Source organism: Xenopus laevis, chromosome 7L (genome assembly GCF_017654675.1).
Source record: "Xenopus laevis strain J_2021 chromosome 7L, Xenopus_laevis_v10.1, whole genome shotgun sequence".
Taxonomy (NCBI): Eukaryota; Metazoa; Chordata; class Amphibia; order Anura; family Pipidae; genus Xenopus; species Xenopus laevis.
Window position 1 is genome coordinate 32,675,838 of NC_054383.1, and position 19,655 is coordinate 32,695,492.

The 19,655-nt window shown below is 41.2% G+C and overlaps 1 pseudogene; it reads left to right on the forward strand.

The window, feature by feature from the left end:
- The first annotated feature begins 1,190 nt into the window (after nt 1-1,190).
- On the forward strand, nt 1,191-10,024 carry LOC108696188 (annotated as a pseudogene).
- Nucleotides 10,025-19,655: the final 9,631 nt, after the last annotated feature.

Consider the following 19,655-nt stretch of genomic DNA (forward strand, 5'->3'; position numbering starts at 1 on the left):
CATAGCTTCAGTGGTTGTAGCACCCCATACCCCCCCCTTTAAACTAGTGGTGATCCTATGCTTTTAAAATTGGGCGTTTGTTTTGGGAATATCTCTCCTTTAAAAGCCTGATTGCTGGCTGGGGAGGATTTAGCCCTTAGTGAAAAAACAGCGTTCAATGGACATTGATTACAGGTAATGCTTAAATGCACATAAAATATAAAACAAGTTAGGGACCGCCATTCGGGGTTTACCTTGACGTGGTATGGTGGCTTATCAATTTTATGATCATAACTTTGTAACAAAATAACCCCTGTTTTGGGTACATATGCAATAGCATTTATTATACTTATATATATATATACTTTAAAGCCTTTAGAGTGCTCCCACAACCCCCCTGTTTTGATATTGTATATTTAGCCAGGAGCTGTGGCATAGCTTCAGTGGTTGTAGCACCCCATACCCCCCCCCTTTAAACTAGTGGTGATCCTATGCTTTTAAAATTGGGCGTTTGTTTTGGGAATATCTCTCCTTTAAAAGCCTGATTGCTGGCTGGGGAGGATTTAGCCCTTAGTGAAAAAACAGCGTTCAATGGACATTGATTACAGGTAATGCTTAAATGCACATAAAATATAAAACAAGTTAGGGACCGCCATTCGGGGTTTACCTTGACGTGGTATGGTGGCTTATCAATTTTATGATCATAACTTTGTAACAAAATAACCCCTGTTTTGGGTACATATGCAATAGCATTTATTATACTTATATATATATATATACTTTAAAGCCTTTAGAGTGCTCCCACAACCCCCTGTTTTGATATTGTATATATATATATATATATATATCCAAAAGTAAGTGCCAGTAGTTAATTACATATATACTGTATATACTGTATCCAGTAAAGCCTGTGGGAAAATTTAAAGACATTGGGCCTCATTTATCAACAATGGGCAAATTTGCCCATAGGCAGTAACCTATAGTGAGTGGCCTTTCCCTTTTGGACATTCCTATAGGAGAAGACCTTCCTGTAGTTTGGAGCTTTCTGCATAAGGGGTTTCATGATAACATTAGTGATGGGCGAATTTGTCCCGTCTCGCCACGAATTTCGCAAATTTCCCATGAAATTCGCGAAACTGGCGAAGAAATTTGCAAAACTGCGATTTTGACGCCTGGCCCGGCCTGCACATCACTAGCTAGGATGTCCTCTCTATAAACAACAGCAGCAGTCAGTCACTATTCATTGCAAGAGACTCAGAAGCACAAGCAAACTGGTTTCTTAACAAGCAACACAAGACAAACAATGAGGTAAATATAGTCATAGTTTTGCAGTTTTAAATTTTTTAGGTGAAGCTTTCTGAGTGATATGAATTAAAGTAATTAAGTATTTCCCAGGGATTATTTTCAAACTGAAGTCAAATTATCTGAGCACTGGGAATCTAATTATCTACCTTGCAGGGACCAAAGTAACTTCAGTTTCCCTCTTTACCCCGTTTAGCGTTTAGTTTGTATGCTGTCCCTTTAAGCACATAATTAAACAGTACCTTGTACTTGATGGGAACTAAGCTGCACAAATCCATATTAGTGTAAAAATATTCTTATTGGGTTTATTTCATGTTTAGATTTTTTAGCAAAGTTAAGATATGGAGATCCAAATTATGGAAACCCCCCTTATCAGGAAAATCCCAGGTTCCAAGCATTTAATGTGACAGTATTTTCAGGCACCTTGTTGTATGTGGGTTTGGACTAACAGGGCTTGAAAAGAAAGTGAATCACAAATACGGTATGTGCAAGGCATTCTGGGAAACTGCAACTACATGTGACAGGGAGGAATGCAGATCCAGCATTGCATTGCACCTGCTTTGGTGGTTCCGTGCAGCCACTATTGGAAAGTGTGGGCTCCATTAACTTATCCATTCATTTATGGTGGAACACATCTAAAGGCCACAGAAGGGGAATGAATATTAACACACAAAATATAGTTACATAGTTACATAGTTAAATTGGGTTGAAAAAAAACAAAGTCCATCAAGTCCAACCCCTCCAAATGAAAACCCAGCATCCATACACACACCCCTCCATACTTTTAATTAAATTCTACATACCCATACCTATACTAACTATAGAGCTTAGTATCACAATAGCCTTTGATATTATGTCTGTCCAAAGTGGAATGTTTTGGGGGTCCCCAGCGGAATGGTTTGTGAGGGGTTTTTGAGGTGGGGGCCTTAGTATTATGTAGGCATTTAGTTTTAAATATGTTGTTAAACCCTATTATTCTCCATAATAAATTTAGACCCATTATAGTGCATAGATAAACCGGAGCAGAGTTGGCACTCACACGATAAAAGGGTTTGAATCTGCCTGGGTGCAGTGTCCATAATTAGTATCTATTTCACACAAGTAAGGTCCGCCCTCTCAGTTCTTAGAAAAAATAAAACTGTTTATTCACATGGATGACTAACGTTTTTTGAGAGTGCGGACCTTACTTGTGTGAAATAGATACTAATTATGGACTCTGCACCCAGGCAGATTCAAGTACATGGTTTGGTGGGAAAATTACCCATTTGGATTTGACGTATAAAATAAAAATACGTCCAAAAAATAAAAATGAAAAATAAATTATTTTGAATTTTTTGGACGTATTTTTTTACTCACTATCTTGTTGAATTTTATTTTTTGGACTACAGAGGGGGTTGGGACATCCACAGGGACATGACATATGCACTCATTTTATGCCAATGCCCATTTTATAAGGGATTGTTTAGTTCAAAGGGTTCGTTTTTCACTCTGTTATGTTTGCACAATATATTTTTGTTTAGTTGTCATTTAAACAGCAACACTTTTTACTATGAAGGTAGTGGTCGCAGTATTGTTAAAATTTTAATTAGTGCCACAATATTGATTTATATGCATGCCCCTGTATAGACGTTCATGCCTAAATATACGTATGGTATTTTCACCCAGTGCATAGCCCAGGCATTAACTCCCTAACTTGCGGACACCCACGTTAAGAGAGGAATAAAAATGTACTCGTTTTATAGAGGGGTGCATCTGACTTGAACTGATGGCTTTTCCACTTAAGTATAGTCTTAATGAATATAATTGTAAGTGAGGGAATTCCATGATAGACCTGTAATCTTATCTCAAAATGTGGATACTTTTGTAACACTTTGCAAACAGTAAACAGTGATAACGAGTAGCACTTTGTTACAAAGTATGGTGATTTTAACCATTTTAACTGTTAACAAAGTAGGGGATGTGTAATATAAATGTTTGTGATTGATAGATCTAGTATTGATAGAGTATATGGCTGTAAAGTGTATGTTAACTCTTACAGCATTTTGATGATGCTGTTGATATGTCAAATCCAAGTGGTTAATTTCCCACCAAACCATGTGCTTGGTGTTTGCAGCCATAAGGTTAAAGGGATACTGTCATGGGAAAAAAATTTTTTTTCAAAATGAATCAGTTAATAGTGCTGCTCCAGCAGAATTCTGCACTGAAATCCACTGAAAAACAGATTTTTTTATATTCAATTTTGAAATCTGACATGGGGCTAGACATATTGTCAATTTCCCAGCTGCCCCTGGTCATGTGACTTGTGCCTGCACTTTAGGAGAGAAATGCTTTCTGGCAGCCTGCTGTTTTTCCTTCTCAATGTAACTGAATGTGTCTCAGTGGGACATGGGTTTTTACTATTGAGTGTTGTTCTTAGATCTACCAGGCAGCTGTTATCTTGTGTTAGGGAACTGCTATCTGGTTACCTTCCCATTGTTCTTTTGTTTGGCTGCTGGGGGGGGAAAAGGGAGGGGGTGATATCACTCCAATTTGCAGTACAGCAGTGTCTTGCCCCATGTCAGATTTCAAAATTGAATATAAAAAAATCTGTTTGCTCTTTTGAGAAATGGATTTCAGTGCAGAATTCTGCTGGAGCAGCACTATTAACGGATTCATTTTGGAATTTTTTTTTTCCCCATGACAGTATCCCTTTAAGCATTTCCATTATGTTTGTTTGTACTTTGAGAAAGGCCTCGGAGGAGGCCCGAAACGTTAGTCATCCATGTGAATAAACATTTTTATTTTTTCTAAGACCTGAGAGTGCGGACCTTACTTGTGTGATATATATATATATATATATATATATATATATATATATATATATATATATATATATATATATATATATATATATATATATATATATATATATATATATATATATATATATATATATATATATATATATATATATATATATATATATACTGAGAAGAGCAGCACGCCAGTGCTCCGGCATCTGTGCTCATGCTGGTGGCGGTTGCTAGGACTGCGCAGTCACTCTGCAGATGGGCACTCGAACAGCGCGGCCTAGGGGCGCCCAAGATCGAAATCCGGCCCTGGGTAGAGAAGGTATGTTTGTGCATATAACTAGAATTCTCACTCTCGCATCCCTGTTTAAGGGAAAAATAGATTACATATAGGTATGGGACCTGTTATCCAGAATGCTAAAGACCTGGGGTTATTTGGTCCTTAGCAACCAGATTGTCGGCATTGCAAACTGGAGAGCTGCTGAATAAAAAGCCAAATAACTCAAAAACCTTCAATAATAAAAAAAATTAAAACCAAACGCAAATTATCTCAGTATATCACTCTCTACATCATACTAACAGTTATATCAAAGTGGAACAACCCCTTTAAATAAACACAATAGGATTGTCTTGCCTCCAATATGGATTCATTATTTCTTAATTAGGAATAAGTACAAGGTACTGTTTTATTATAAAGAAAAAATAATTCATTTTTTAAAATGTGAATTATTTAATGAAAAAAAGTGAATTATTTTAAAATAATGGAGATATTCTGAGCTTTATGGATAATGGATCCTTTACCCGTACTTTAGAAACAAAGGATTTTTTTCCTAGAGCTACAATGAATTCTTCAAGCACCATATTGGAAAATATTACCTAGGGGTAAATTTATCAAGGATTGAATTTCGAAGTTGAAAATACTTCAAAATTCGACCATCGAATTTAATTACTTCGACCATTGAATATCGAAGTCGAAGTTTTTTTTCATAGAATTTGGCCATTTGCGGTCGAAGAAGAATCGTTCGATCAAACGATAAAATCCTTTGAACCAAACGATTCCAAGGATTTCAGCGACCGATCGAATGATTTTTCTTCGACTTCCAAAAACTTAGAAAACTGCTGTAGAAGGTCCCCATAGGCTAACATAGCACTTTGGCAGGTTTAATTTGGCAAAGTATTGAAGTCAAAGTTTTTTTAAAGAGACAGCACTTCGATTATCGAATGGTCGAATATTCAAACTATTTTTACTTCGAATCGAAGTCGAAGTCATAGTATCCTATTCGATGGTCGAAGTATCCAAAAAATTACTTAGATTACGTCTGATCTACCAACTATTGAAGTTTATTATATAATTATTTACTATACATACAGGTTATTTTGTTGGGGGTCTCTGTCACTCATTTACTTGGTTTGATTTTAACATATGGTTTTCAATGTTTTACTATTTTGCATGTATTTTACCTTTTGGACAATAGATGGTGTTGATGCTCATTGTATAAAAAGAACATCTCGCTGCCATCTCGTTTAACCTATGATTAAGGGGTGTTCCCGAAACACGTTAGGCATCTGTTGCACAGCAGCCACCTGGCTTTTTTTAATGACTTAATAAACATTTGTTTTTATTTTATGAGATGGTGTGCCATTTAATTTGTTAGTTTTGAATTTTTGCAGCCTGAGGAGCTCTACATGGTTTTTAGCACACCAAACTCTATGTAGTCTCTCTGGGACAATTAACAAAGGAAACCTGGGTGAGTCTGCGTTCAGCTGTTGCTAACTATACACGGTTATACCACCACCCACCTTTGTTGGTTATTGTAACGAATCTTACTGTAATAAACATTATCTGAAAAGTAGATTTCAAGACTAGCAGAAAAAGTAACAATCGAGTAAAAAAACTGACCTCGACTGGCCCATCCCACATGCTAACTGACCTTATTAAAGAGTGTGAGATACAACTGTTATTTGCAACTAAAATAATTGTATTCTCCCAAAAAACACAAAATAACTAAAAAAACAAAAAAATAAAAGTAACTTTGTATCTTTTGCTGGTGTCTGTGCAGGATATCAAAGAGAAATGTAATATTAATAATAATTACATACCTCCCAATTTTCCCCTGAAAATGGGACACTTGGGAGGTATGCAATCCGCCACTGTGTACAACTATGCAAAAAAGACGATGGTCATTATGATGAGGTTCCCTAGTTTTAGTCCAAATTTCTGTTGGACTAATATCCCATTAAAAATAATGCTTCAGTTTGCCCTAACAGCAACAAACTTTGTAAATAAGTGTGGGGTGCTACACCTGCATTGGTGACAGGGGTACATATACACAACCATGTTTATAAATAATTTATGTACCTGCATTGTCAGGTTTTTGAATTCGGTTTTGATTTTGGGTTTCCCTTCACATGAAGACATTAATGTTAACTTAGTTTCATTTCTGCCTTCTTCCCTCCCAGAACTACATCATAGGATCTCCTCTTTATAAGGATCGGTAGCAGCAGTCACTTGCAAGAGATTCAGTAATACAAGCAGAGCAGCTTCTCTACAAACAGGAATAACACGAACAATGAGGCAAATATAGTTATAGTTATGCAGGTTCTACTGCTTTATTAGCAATCAGGGTATGTTCATAAATGTCATTTACCGTGTAATGCTCTGTCTTTTTTATTAGGGCTATAACTTCCCAATCCCCTGCTCTACCATACACTCACTTCTTTATTATTTATTTTTTACTTTTTATTGGAAAATTATAATGAAGCCATCTGGCTTATTTTCCTTAAAGGGATTCTGTCACAAGAAAACATACATTTTTATAAAATCCTGCATTGCATTTTTCAAAAGAGCAAACAATTTTTTATTTTTTTATTTTGGAATTTGACTTTGTGCTAGCCATGTTCTTGGTTTCCCAGGTGCCCTCAGCCATATGACTTGTGCTCTGATAAACTTTATAAACTTATTACAGCTGCACTGCAGGTTGGAGTGATATCACTGCCCATAACCTCCCCCCCTGCAGCTTATCAACAGAACAATGGGAAGGTAATCAGATAACAGCTCCCTGGCACCTGCATTGATAAAAATGCTCCCATCTAGTGGTAGATATTAGTGATGGGCGAATTTGCGCCGTTTCGCTTTGCCGAAAAATTCGCGAAATTCGCGAAACTGCGAAAAATTCGCGAAACGGCGCCGCCGTCTCGTTTTTTACGCCGGCGCCCGTTTTTGACAAGTTAGGCACCCTCAAGTGATTGTACATACTTACCTCACACCCTAGGCTGGAGCTCCTATCGGGTGTGAGGTAAGTATAAACAATCACTTTGGGGTGCCTAACTTTTGGCACCCCAAATTAAATGCCTTTCCTTCTCCTTTAAAAAAACCCATGAACAAAATACTTTATTAAATGATACCGACATGTTGTAAGCTTTTACTAAAAACATGTTTGTGTCACTTTAAAAAGCAAATAGTTTAACGGTAGAAATAACTGTTTAATTTAATATCCTTTTTTAATATGTCTTTAGTAGTGGGAGGATAGTACTGCCACAGATTTGTTCGGGAGAGGGGGTTGTGGTGGCCCAATTATATTTTTACACCTGAGCCCACCAGAACCTTAAAGCAACCCTGAGGGTAATTTGGGTTTGGTCTAAAATCCCCCAATTCTCATTGGTAGGTTTGATGTGGTGAGCTCTAATTCTGCAGGGGACCCCATGTGCTACCCGCCAGAGAGAGGCCCTTTTTCAATAAATATACTAAAATATCGCAAATACCAACTGTGTGCTTTATATTGTATTTACAGTGAGTCACAGGCTACACTGAAATCTCGCTTGGAAGAGCTCAAGTGTCACTTTACATGGGGGCTACAGGAAAAGGATGCTGATATTGAAGAACTGGAAGAAAGACTTAACAATCAACTGGAATATTTGAACGTGGATTCTAAAGGGAGGGTATATAACCTGCTGGCCTATGTAAAACATTTGAAAAATAATAATACAGAGGCTATTGTGAATCTCCAAAAAGCAGAGGCTATTCTTTGGGATTCTAAAGTAGTGGAGACTGACATGAAATATCTGATGACCTTCTCCAACTATGCATGGGTCTATTACTACCTTAATGATAGTGAAAGCTCCAAGCTCTATGTTGAGAAGATGAATACTATTTATATGCAATCAAAAGGGCTTGAAGATCTTGTGCAATCTGATACCTACGGAGAACAAGGATGGGCTCTGGTGAACTTCTGTGGCCAATACTATGAAAAAGCAAAAGACTGTTTTGAAGAGGCTCTGAAAGCGAATCCGGATGATCCTGAATGGAATACTGGACTGGCAACTGTAGTTTATCGGCTGGAGGAATTCCGAGGCAGAAACTGGCCATCTTTCAAAAGTTTTTCATTCCAGCTACTGGAAAGGGCAGTTAAGCTGAATCCAAAGGAATCTGTGATTAAGGCACTTTTTGCTTTGAAACTGCAGGAGTTAAAGAAACAAGAAGAGGCAATGAAGTATATTAAAGGAGAAGGAAAGGTAAATTTCATACACTACCTCCCTCTATAGTACTCGCATTGTTGTCCTTAATCGCTATATTTTCTCCTCAGCAATGCGCATACAAAAGCAGAAAATGATGGTTGATCTTCTGCTCTGCTGTAGAACTGTAGAACGCAGCGGCCATCTTGCTAAAGGATTTGAGACAGCAATGCGCATGCGTGAAAAAACTTCCCCTGAGCGCGTCACAAGACGTAGCAGCGCTCATTAGCAATAGCAGCACGAGCGCATCATCTGGGGAGAAAGGCTGCTCCTCTGACATGCGCATTAAACTATAATTGATCCCAACGCGCCTCAAGGCTGCCTCGGGCAGCAGGGAGGAAGCTGCTTTGAAAATTAGTGACGTCACCCGAGTCCACTGCTAGATTCTCTGCAGAGCGCTGTTCCTTCTTCGAGACACCACGGAGAAAGCATTAATTAAGCTTTGTAAGTTATGAATGCACCAGTCTTATTATAGAAAGCTACTTAAGTTTAACCTTTCCTTCTCCTTTAAGGATGCCCTAGAACTGACACCAGATCTTCCCTATGTGCTTCGCTATGTTGCCAAATTTTACAGACGAGCAGGAATGTTTGAGGAAGCTATTGCAGTCCTGAAGAAGGCTGTAAGCATAACTCCTACCTCTGGTTTTCTCCATCATCAGCTGGGACTGTGCTACAGACAAATGCTTAAACAAAGGAACAGAACAGGAAGGGGTGATAAAAGTGGTCAAGACACACAAAAAATAAAAGATCTAATGGAAAACTCAATATTTCACTTTGAAATGGTGCTAGAAGTGAAAAAGGCATTTCTACATGCGCATTTTGATTTAGCAGATATGTACGTCAGATCAAATCAATCTAAAAAAGCAGAGGAAACCTATAAAAAGGTCACAGAGCTAACAACCATTTCTGAATATGAGAAACAACAAGCCCACTTAGAGTATGGAACATTTCTGGAAAACTGCAAGAAATCTGAAGATGAATCTGTAGATCAGTACAAGGAAGGGCTGCGGATTTAAAAGAATGAATACAGACAACAGTGTGAGACGTCTCTGAGAAGGATAGCCAATCAGAGGTTAAAGAGAAACCCCAGTGATGCTTCAGGGCTTGCTTTGCTTCTGTTTATCAGTAAGGCAAACCAGGACTATGATCCATCCAATGAAGAATACTGAGCGTTCTCTTTGATCTGAAGTTAAAGTGAAGAAAATAATTTAAAATCACTGGCATTGTTACACATACTGTTCTAAATTCTGCAGTTGTACATATAGCATTATGATTTTAATAATTCACTTATGTCCTTTATAGTACTTTATAGGAGCCATTTGCTTTCTTGATTACTTATACTAGACTAGGAAATGTAATTACATGTTTCGAACCCCTTATCCAGAATTCTTGGGACCCAAGAATTTCCAAATGAGGTTTTTTTCTGTAATTTAGATCACCATGCCTCAAGTCTACTAAATAACATTTAAAAATGAAATAAACCCAACAGGATTCCTTTGGTATTAATGTGGATTCATGCAGCTTAGTTGGGATCAGGTACAAGGTTCTGTTTTATTATTACAGAGAAAAGGGAAATCATTTTTAAGAATTTGAATTATTTGCTGGATTTTATGGGAGACAGCCTTCCCATAATTTTAAACTTCCCGGATATTGGGTTTCTAAGTGAGAAAGTAATGCTTACATGATCAGAATTATTTTGCAAAGTGCCAGAATGCACAGAGATTTGGACAGACCCCTGAGAAACTGGTTAGGGCTCTTATAACCTGTATTATTGTTAATTGCTAGATTAATTTGTTTAATATCTGGGGATAATAAAGGTGGTTATGGTAAACAGGCAGTCCAGCCTCCAATAACAGTCCTGTACATTGTTATATAATTAAAGTGACCTGTCCTCCTACTTGTACAGAGAGGGCAGAAAGTCAGTAATATATTTGCACATAGAGATATTACACAGACATAGCAGCACTCCAATATAGATTAATATAACAATTATGTTTTAAAAAAAGGATTATATACATGTATGAACCTGTTTACATTTGTTTGATCAGATACACTGTGTTGGTGCAGTGTTTATTTATTAAATTGTCCTAATGAAGATGATATTTGTAAACTGAGCGAGAAGCAGAATTGTTGAAATCTGTCATTTCATTTCTGTGAAATTCTTCATTTGTGTTTAATAAATGATGTATACAAACATTTCCGACAAGACAGTCATTTTTAAACAACGCAAAAATCTACAGGCTGTTGATTATATTAGGGACATACTAGGGTTGCCACCTTTGTGCGGTTCAAGATCTGGCAGGGGGCAGGGCCATGACGTCACAGATGTCAGTGATGTTCTGGGCGGGGTGTGTACGGCACACAGCGGGGTTATGACATGGTGATCAGTGATTGGCTATTTTCCATGTCAATCAGGAGAGATCCTGCCTGATTTTCATTTTTCGGAAAGCCAGGCAGACTGTCTTGACCCGGGCAGTACTACTAAAAACCGAGCTGGCGGGGTCAAATCCAGACAGGTGACAACCCTACGACATACATTCATATCAGGTTACCGCAATTTGCCCTTGTATGTCTGATAAGGGAGTAGAGAAGAGAATGGTAATAGGGAGTTTTGAGAAAGGTCCACACAAATAGACTAAGCGCATAAAAAGGATTTTTCTGTGAATTTTCTCAGTGTTTACTTCAGTAAATCATGACCACAATGCAATACAAGTCATTCTCTCTGAATTTGTTTGCATGAATGGAGGTACTTCTGATGCGCAGCTTCAGTAATGGAATAAACCTGGGTATAAGTTGCTTTAGGCAGCTTAATTGTAGGGCTCCTTTAGGTCCATGTTCCCTCACACTGTTCATTAAAGGAGGCTCAACCAAGGCACTGTATGTACATTGTAAGAAGCATCAATTCATTCAAGAATCTTTCTTTAATTAGATGCATGTCTCACTATGCAACAACATTTTAGAATTGGGAGCACACCCTATGTATACAAGTTGCTTTACTTTCTAGTGGTGCAACTTCCTGGCATTGACATATTGCCATGTCACTCAATATAGTTCATGTAGATAAAGGGGAGCCCAGAACACACCAAGATTAACTGCTGTGTTGGCTTTATAGTACCATACCAAATGGAAACATTCCAATAGGCATGTCTCACGATGGCCACTCCCACCGGTAGTTTCTATAGATAATCAGTCCAAGTAGATGGGTAAAGAAACCAATCAGCGCAGGTGTACTGCTGCAAGGTGCTTTTATTGAATACACGACATGTTTCGAGCTTAAAAGCTCTTTATCAAGTGTGAAAAAATGCTCTGTGGTATACAATTAAATACAATTATAAAACTCCACCCCACACATACATTGGACAAACCAGCTACTGCTGGGAGGGTTTTACAGCCTAGCCAGTCGACAAAACTCCAGTCCATGTTCTCGTTAACACATCAACTTCCATATCAAAGTGTAATTGAATCCAACCACATTATACACCAAGGTGAATTGTGCACGGGTGTTTTCCCTTTAAAATCAAGTAACAAAAGTTAAAAACAGTTAAAAAAATTGAACACATGAACCTCAGCACTACCATAAAATGGTCTGCTCAAGAGTTAATTGCCCGAAACTACGTAACTAATTACTTTCCCTAAAGAGAGACTTTTAGTATCAAAATTGCTACATATGTTTCAAACCTACTGCTACAGTAATCTATAACAAAGTGTCTTGCTGCCAAAGCATCTTACCTAACTGTAGAATTCAGTTCATATTCAGGTAGCACTATCTGTCAAAAAAAGAAGATTTATTAAATTCACCCTACTATAGAAAACAGGCTATACTCCATTTGTCATTCAGACCTAACGGATCCAGCGCACACAGTTTCTTTATCCATATTGCTTCCCTTTGTAAAAGTAATTTCTTGATGTCTCCCCCCCTCCGTGGTCTCTGAATCACATCTAACACCAACCACTTCAGTTGTGACATACTATGTCTATTTTGATTAAAATGTCGAGACACAGGGGTGTCAGTGTATGTATTTGCCTTAAAGTTTTTAATATTCCCTCTATGTTCTTTTATTCTTTCTTTAATTGCTCTGCATGTCTGCCCAACATAGACTTTGCCACATGGGCATTTCAGCATGTACACTATTAAAGCCTTTAGTTGGATGTTGTACTACTCCCCCTTTAATAATCGAATGGCAACAGATGCAATTTAAACAAGGGAAAGTACCTATATTTGGAGAGCTCTTAAAAATCCTATCCATCCTTTTTACCTCCTTTGGTTCTGTGGGGCATAATATGTCTTTTAAAGTAGACCCTCTTTTGTAACTAAACAGTGGTGGTTCCGAACATTTTTTACCCAAATTTTTGTCATTCAGAAGTATTGGCCAAAACCTGTTGATAATACGTTCAATTGCCCTACTTTGTTTGGCATACTTACTTACAAAGGGGATCCTTGGCTGGGTACTTATCCCTTTTTCCTGTGGCCTCTGTGTAAGTAAAACCTCCCTAGATACTTTACTCACTTCATTAGCTGTATCTACCAGGGATTTTTCTTTATATCCTTTGGCTTTAAATCTGTCCACTAGGGTCCCTGCTGCCTCCCAATAACTTTCCTCACTTGAAGCAATCCTTCTAGCCCTTTGAAATTGACCTTTCGGAATCCCAGTGATACATCTTGGGTAATGAAAGCTGGTAGCTTTTAATAGATTATTTTTATCCGTAGGTTTCCTATACAGATCTGTAGTCAATGCACCATCCCCTATCCCTATTTTTACATCAAGAAAATTTATGCTGGTATTAGAGGTCTCTGTCGTAAACTTAATGGTTGGGTGTCCAATATTAGCCTCGGCTATCATTTCGTGGAAGAGGGAAACATCTCCTTTCCATATCACTAATATATCGTCCACATACCTTAAATACAGTTCGATATTAGCACTGTATTTATGTTTAAAAAACAAAGCTTTTTCCAGCATGTGGACGTATAAATTAGCGAAAGAAGGTGCCACCGCAGCACCCATTGACGTACCCTGGCTTCAAGTGAGGAAAGTTATTGGGAGGCAGCAGGGACCCTAGTGGACAGATTTAAAGCCAAAGGATATAAAGAAAAATCCCTGGTAGATACAGCTAATGAAGTGAGTAAAGTATCTAGGGAGGTTTTACTTACACAGAGGCCACAGGAAAAAGGGATAAGTACCCAGCCAAGGATCCCCTTTGTAAGTAAGTATGCCAAACAAAGTAGGGCAATTGATCGTATTATCAACAGGTTTTGGCCAATACTTCTGAATGACAAAAATTTGGGTAAAAAATGTTCGGAACCACCACTGTTTAGTTACAAAAGAGGGTCTACTTTAAAAGACATATTATGCCCCGCAGAACCAAAGGAGGTAAAAAGGATGGATAGGATTTTTAAGAGCTCTCCAAATATAGGTACTTTCCCTTGTTTAAATTGCATCTGTTGCCATTCGATTATTAAAGGGGGAGTAGTACAACATCCAACTAAAGGCTTTAATATTAAGTTACAACATTTTGCCACGTGTAACACAGAATGTGTAGTGTACATGCTGAAATGCCCATGTGGCAAAGTCTATGTTGGGCAGACATGCAGAGCAATTAAAGAAAGAATAAAAGAACATAGAGGGAATATTAAAAACTTTAAGGCAAATACATACACTGACACCCCTGTGTCTCGACATTTTAATCAAAATAGACATAGTATGTCACAACTGAAGTGGTTGGTGTTAGATGTGATTCAGAGACCACGGAGGGGGGAGACATCAAGAAATTACTTTTACAAAGGGAAGCAATATGGATAAAGAAACTGTGTGCGCTGGATCCGTTAGGTCTGAATGACAAATGGAGTATAGCCTGTTTTCTATAGTAGGGTGAATTTAATAAATCTTCTTTTTTTGACAGATAGTGCTACCTGAATATGAACTGAATTCTACAGTTAGGTAAGATGCTTTGGCAGCAAGACACTTTGTTATAGATTACTGTAGCAGTAGGTTTGAAACATATGTAGCAATTTTGATACTAAAAGTCTCTCTTTAGGGAAAGTAATTAGTTACGTAGTTTCGGGCAATTAACTCTTGAGCAGACCATTTTATGGTAGTGCTGAGGTTCATGTGTTCAATTTTTTTAACTGTTTTTAACTTTTGTTACTTGATTTTAAAGGGAAAACACCCGTGCACAATTCACCTTGGTGTATAATGTGGTTGGATTCAATTACACTTTGATATGGAAGTTGATGTGTTAACGAGAACATGGACTGGAGTTTTGTCGACTGGCTAGGCTGTAAAACCCTCCCAGCAGTAGCTGGTTTGTCCAATGTATGTGTGGGGTGGAGTTTTATAATTGTATTTAATTGTATACCACAGAGCATTTTTTCACACTTGATAAAGAGCTTTTAAGCTCGAAACATGTCGTGTATTCAATAAAAGCACCTTGCAGCAGTACACCTGCGCTGATTGGTTTCTTTACCCATCTACTTGGACTGATTGAATACGTTGTTTTGGATGGAAACAAGGGTTTGGAGACCAGAAATATACAACAAGGGTAAATATACCAGTTTATGTGACTTGAGTTTCTATAGATAGACAGTACCATGCCAGGATCAAAAAAGCCTTTATTGAAGCAAAAAGGGCTGTGATCTTAGCTTCCTCCCACTTGACCTGGGTATCGTCAAGTCTTGGACCCTCTTCCCAAAGACACCTCCCCTTTACTATTAGATAAACAACTGGACACTTCTTTAATGGATTGAAAAGGCCCCAGCCACTTTTATTTACACACAAGTTAACAATCACATATATTTAACATTTCAAACGTTAACATTATAACCAATGTTCAGCGGGATCCCCACCGCTAGCCGCTGAAGGCTGCTCCTATGGAGATCCCCTTGCTACTGGACATATCCACATCCTGAAGTTTGGCCCCTTGTTTTGACCTTCCCCTCTTAACCGTGGCCAATGACCACACCCCCTAGCCTCAGACCTATCAATCTTCTGCCACGGGCGTCCAGGATGAAGCCTCATCCTGGCGCGCCCCCCCCTCGCATGCGCAGGGCCCTTCCAATACCATCCGCTAGACCAAGGTTGAAAATGTCTGCTCCCACCAATGACAAATGCATCCCATCTCTACAATAGTAACCCGGCATACGGGATTCCAAAGCCTTATACCGTACCACTATTCCTCCAGAGTGCCTTATGAAAGCACTGAGCAGCTTGTTCAGCTTCTGTATACTTCACTCCATTGCCTCTCGGTCCCGTGCCCACCTCCAAACAAATCGACCTACCATCTCCGACCAGACTATCACCACCCCTTGAAAAAATGACCTAAGCTTATCCACATCTTGCTTCATTGCCCTCACCAAGTCTCTTTGAGACATGTCATTCCCCCCAGCATGAAGCACCAAGACGTCAGGATGTCCCTCTGCTGCTGACAAGCTAAATACCTTGTCCATCACTCAGGGCCACAACAAGCCACCAAATCCAAACCACCTGATGTTCACTTGGTCTTCCGGAAAGCCCAGTTTAATTACTCCTCTCCGAACTGCGGCTCTCTCCGCGGCCCTGCGGATGTACGAGTGCCCCAACAGCCATACCACTTTCTTGTGACCTTTTAAAGAAACAAACAACAGACCAACAACCAATATAACATGGCATAAACAGCTCCCCAACCCTCCGTATACAACTTGTACTCCCATTTTCCCTTTTTAAACCAAAGCAGGGTGTATGTAGCTCCTAAACCGCCTGGACTCCCAAAGTCCTATTTTTTTTATTGTCTCCTCCCCCAGGCCGGCCCTGGCCACCTCCGTAGCCGCCCCAATGCGGAATGAGTGTGTCCCATATTCTTCCGGAACCTTGCCCAACTTCACTAGGGCCTGCCTGAAAACTGTAAGAAACTGATACCTGGAAACGGTACACCGTCCTCATGCATCAGCAATGGCCCGTCCCTCTCTGGGCGCACCTTCAAGTAACCCTGAAGGCATCCCTGTGGGCAAATTGTCCCCCTCGTCCAACTCACCCAGCACAATTTGTTTGCCCTTGGCCCACTTGTCCGTTTTGGGCCGGCTTAGCCAAATCCGTACACCATGCTCCTCCACGGATATATCCCCAATGGCCAACCCCCCCCCGGCTTAGACCTACTTGGGCTCACCAGTTCACCTATTCTGAAAGCCCCGAAAAAGGCCAGTGTAAAGGCTGCTTGGAACATTGGAACAAACGTATCTCATATGGAGACTTACCGATTCCCTCTACCCTTTCCTGTATACCACCCAAAATTTCCACCGATACCGGCCTCCTGGCATCCTGCACCCTCGTCCCCTTTTTTTTTTACCCCTTTCAGTACCTGTCTCACCTCGAAAACTTTGGTGTAACCCTCCCAACCCCCGCAATTTGAACAGAAACGCAAAGGCCACCAATCCCCTCTCGAAACTCACCACCAACGTACTGTACCCATTTGCACTTTCCAAAAAACCCACCAGAGCAATGCCTCTCTTCTGTCCTTCGGTGAAAACGTCCCACCTGACCAGTCCGCTAAGCGGTCCCACTCCTCCCAACCTCTTTGGTAAGCCACCCATATGGCCTCTGACACCGATGTCCTCACCAGCCCACCAAGTCTCTTGTCCCAATTTGCCACAGACCAGCGAGCATGGGGGTCCCGACCCGATCCGCTCCCGGTGCCACCTGCCAAAAACGCTCCCACGGGAAGCGGGACAGTGCGTCAGCAATGACATTCAATTTCCTTGGACATGTATTGCCCTGAAACCCAAATTGATCTGCAGACAGCGTAGCACCAAGGCTCTCAATAATCTCACCACCTCCGGGGAGGTAGCAGACTGCCGATTGATTGCCGGGCTCCGAAGCCTCCTCCACCCCACGCATCCATGAACAGCTGTATATCCTCGCCTGAAACTTCCATCCCTTGTAAAAATACCTTGCCATTAAAATCTCGCAAAAACCGTGACCATACCTCCAAGTCCCCTTTGACCTCCTTGGGAACCCTGATGTGTTGATGTTGTTCCTTCACCCCTGACATGGCCAACCCGAGCCGACGGCAAAATATTCTCCCCATTGAAATCACCCGACAGGCAAAGTTGAGTTTACCCAAGAGTGATTATAACTCCTTCAACGTAGCTTTCTGCCGCCCCCTGAGCTGGTCAACTACCTGAGACAAATCCATTAATTTGTCCTCTGCTAGCCACGTCAATCCTGCCTCCGAATCTATTTCCAAGCCCCGAGTTGTTGGGCCAACCGTCTTGTCCAGGGCCAGCGGGACCCCGAAATCCCCCGCCACTTCTGCTCAGCATTTCCAGCATAAACGAGCAAAGTTCCGGGCTGATGTCATTGTCACTGATCCACCTTTTGGAAACGATAGGTTATGTATCAGCCGTAACTTTCCCGATTCCTTCTTGGGGACGACCCCAAATTCTCAAGCTGGGTAAAGGTGGTTCCAAAAAGGGGCCTGCCATCCGCCCGAGTTCCACCTCCGTGGCCAGCTTTTGACGGACTACCACGAGATTATGTTTTACTGATTTCAAACTGGCGTGTACCTCCCCTCCCTCCCGTGGCTTGAAGGAAACCTTCAAGGAAAACCCCTTCAGGAAACCTTCCTTTAAAAATTCTGCGTCTTTCCGCCTACCGTACGACCCTAACCAAGGAAGCATCGCGCTTAGCAGCACTGGCATCCTCCCCTTTTGCAGCATCTGTTCCCTTTGACCCCCCTTTTTCTTTCTTAAAACATCTGTTGTAGGGGTGGTTGGCACCGCATCTGGAGCATTCATGCTTAAATTTGCACAAGCTGCCCCATTTGCACTGCCCCTCGTTATACAGCCAGCAGAAACCCAGTTTGTGGTCCGCCGATGATGATCCTGACTGGTCCCCGCCGGCGGGCCGTGGAAAGGCGAAAACCTTCTGCTCTAACATCAGCTTCATCCACAGTGTCATATCTAGATGGTCCCATCTCATCCCTGGGTTTGCCGCTAAACGCTGCCTGAATTGCTCATCGTAGCGCCACCATGCCAAACCCAAATATATGCGTAAAGCCTCCCATATCCAGTTTAGATAGCAGAATAGAGCTGAACACTTTTCTGGCTGCTTTTCTCCGATGACCACTGCTAGTATGCAAAAGGCTCTGAGCCAATTACCAAAAGTTTTAGGAATTTTCTTTTGGCCCTTTCTTCCTCCTTTTTCTTCCCTTCCTTTTTCTGGTCCTCTTTTACCTCCACTACCTCCTCTAAGGGGAGCAGGGAAAATATTTCCACAAACTCCCCTTTCCATATTTTCTCTCTACTTTCATGCTTTAAATGCACCCCCAATGGGCCTGCGAAAGACACATAAGCGTTCTGCCTTGCGGACTCCGCCACTCCTCACATGATGGCCTCCTTTTCCTTCTCCCTGGCGGTCTCGGACCCTCCATTTGCCTCCCCCGTGCTTGTTCCCGGGACCTCTGCTGTGGCCGTCGCTCCGCAGGCCACCGGTTGCCCTACTGTCCAGACCTGGCCTCACCTCGGTTCCGTTCCCAGACTCTTCCTATCCCTTCTTGCTCCCCTCGCTTGTCCTCCCAACTGGCTAGGAAACTTTTCAGACCTTCCAAGAGGGTCCCCCCAGCCTTTTCCCCCATACCTGTTCCTGGCCATCCTTGGGCCGTGGGGGTTGCGAATGCCGGGACACCTCGGGGTACTGTCACCTCTGCTGCGCCGGCTGCCGCCTCCTGCACCAGTGAACTCTCCATCCTGTTGTCCCTCTGCTCAGTCCTCACTCCCTGGCCCTCTGTCCGTGTGTATTAGGGCTCCTCTCCGAATCCCAAGCCTGTGTGGAGAAGTACAGCGGTACAGATCTCCACTTTGTTCCATTCCTGCTCGCTGACGATCCCTGTGCCTGTTGTCTCCCCACCTCTGGGCTGCGCTGTCTCCCTGCCGACGGGCTCCGCCGACTTCTCCTGACGTTAGGAGATTCAGGGCTCAAACGCTCCGGTGTCCTTGTCCTCTGCGCGGGTCTCCTCACTGCCGTTTCACCCGACAGTGCTCTCCCTGCGTCGCCTCCGCCACCCGACAGCAGCTCCTGTTGCTCCTTCCTGAACCGCTCTGCGTCC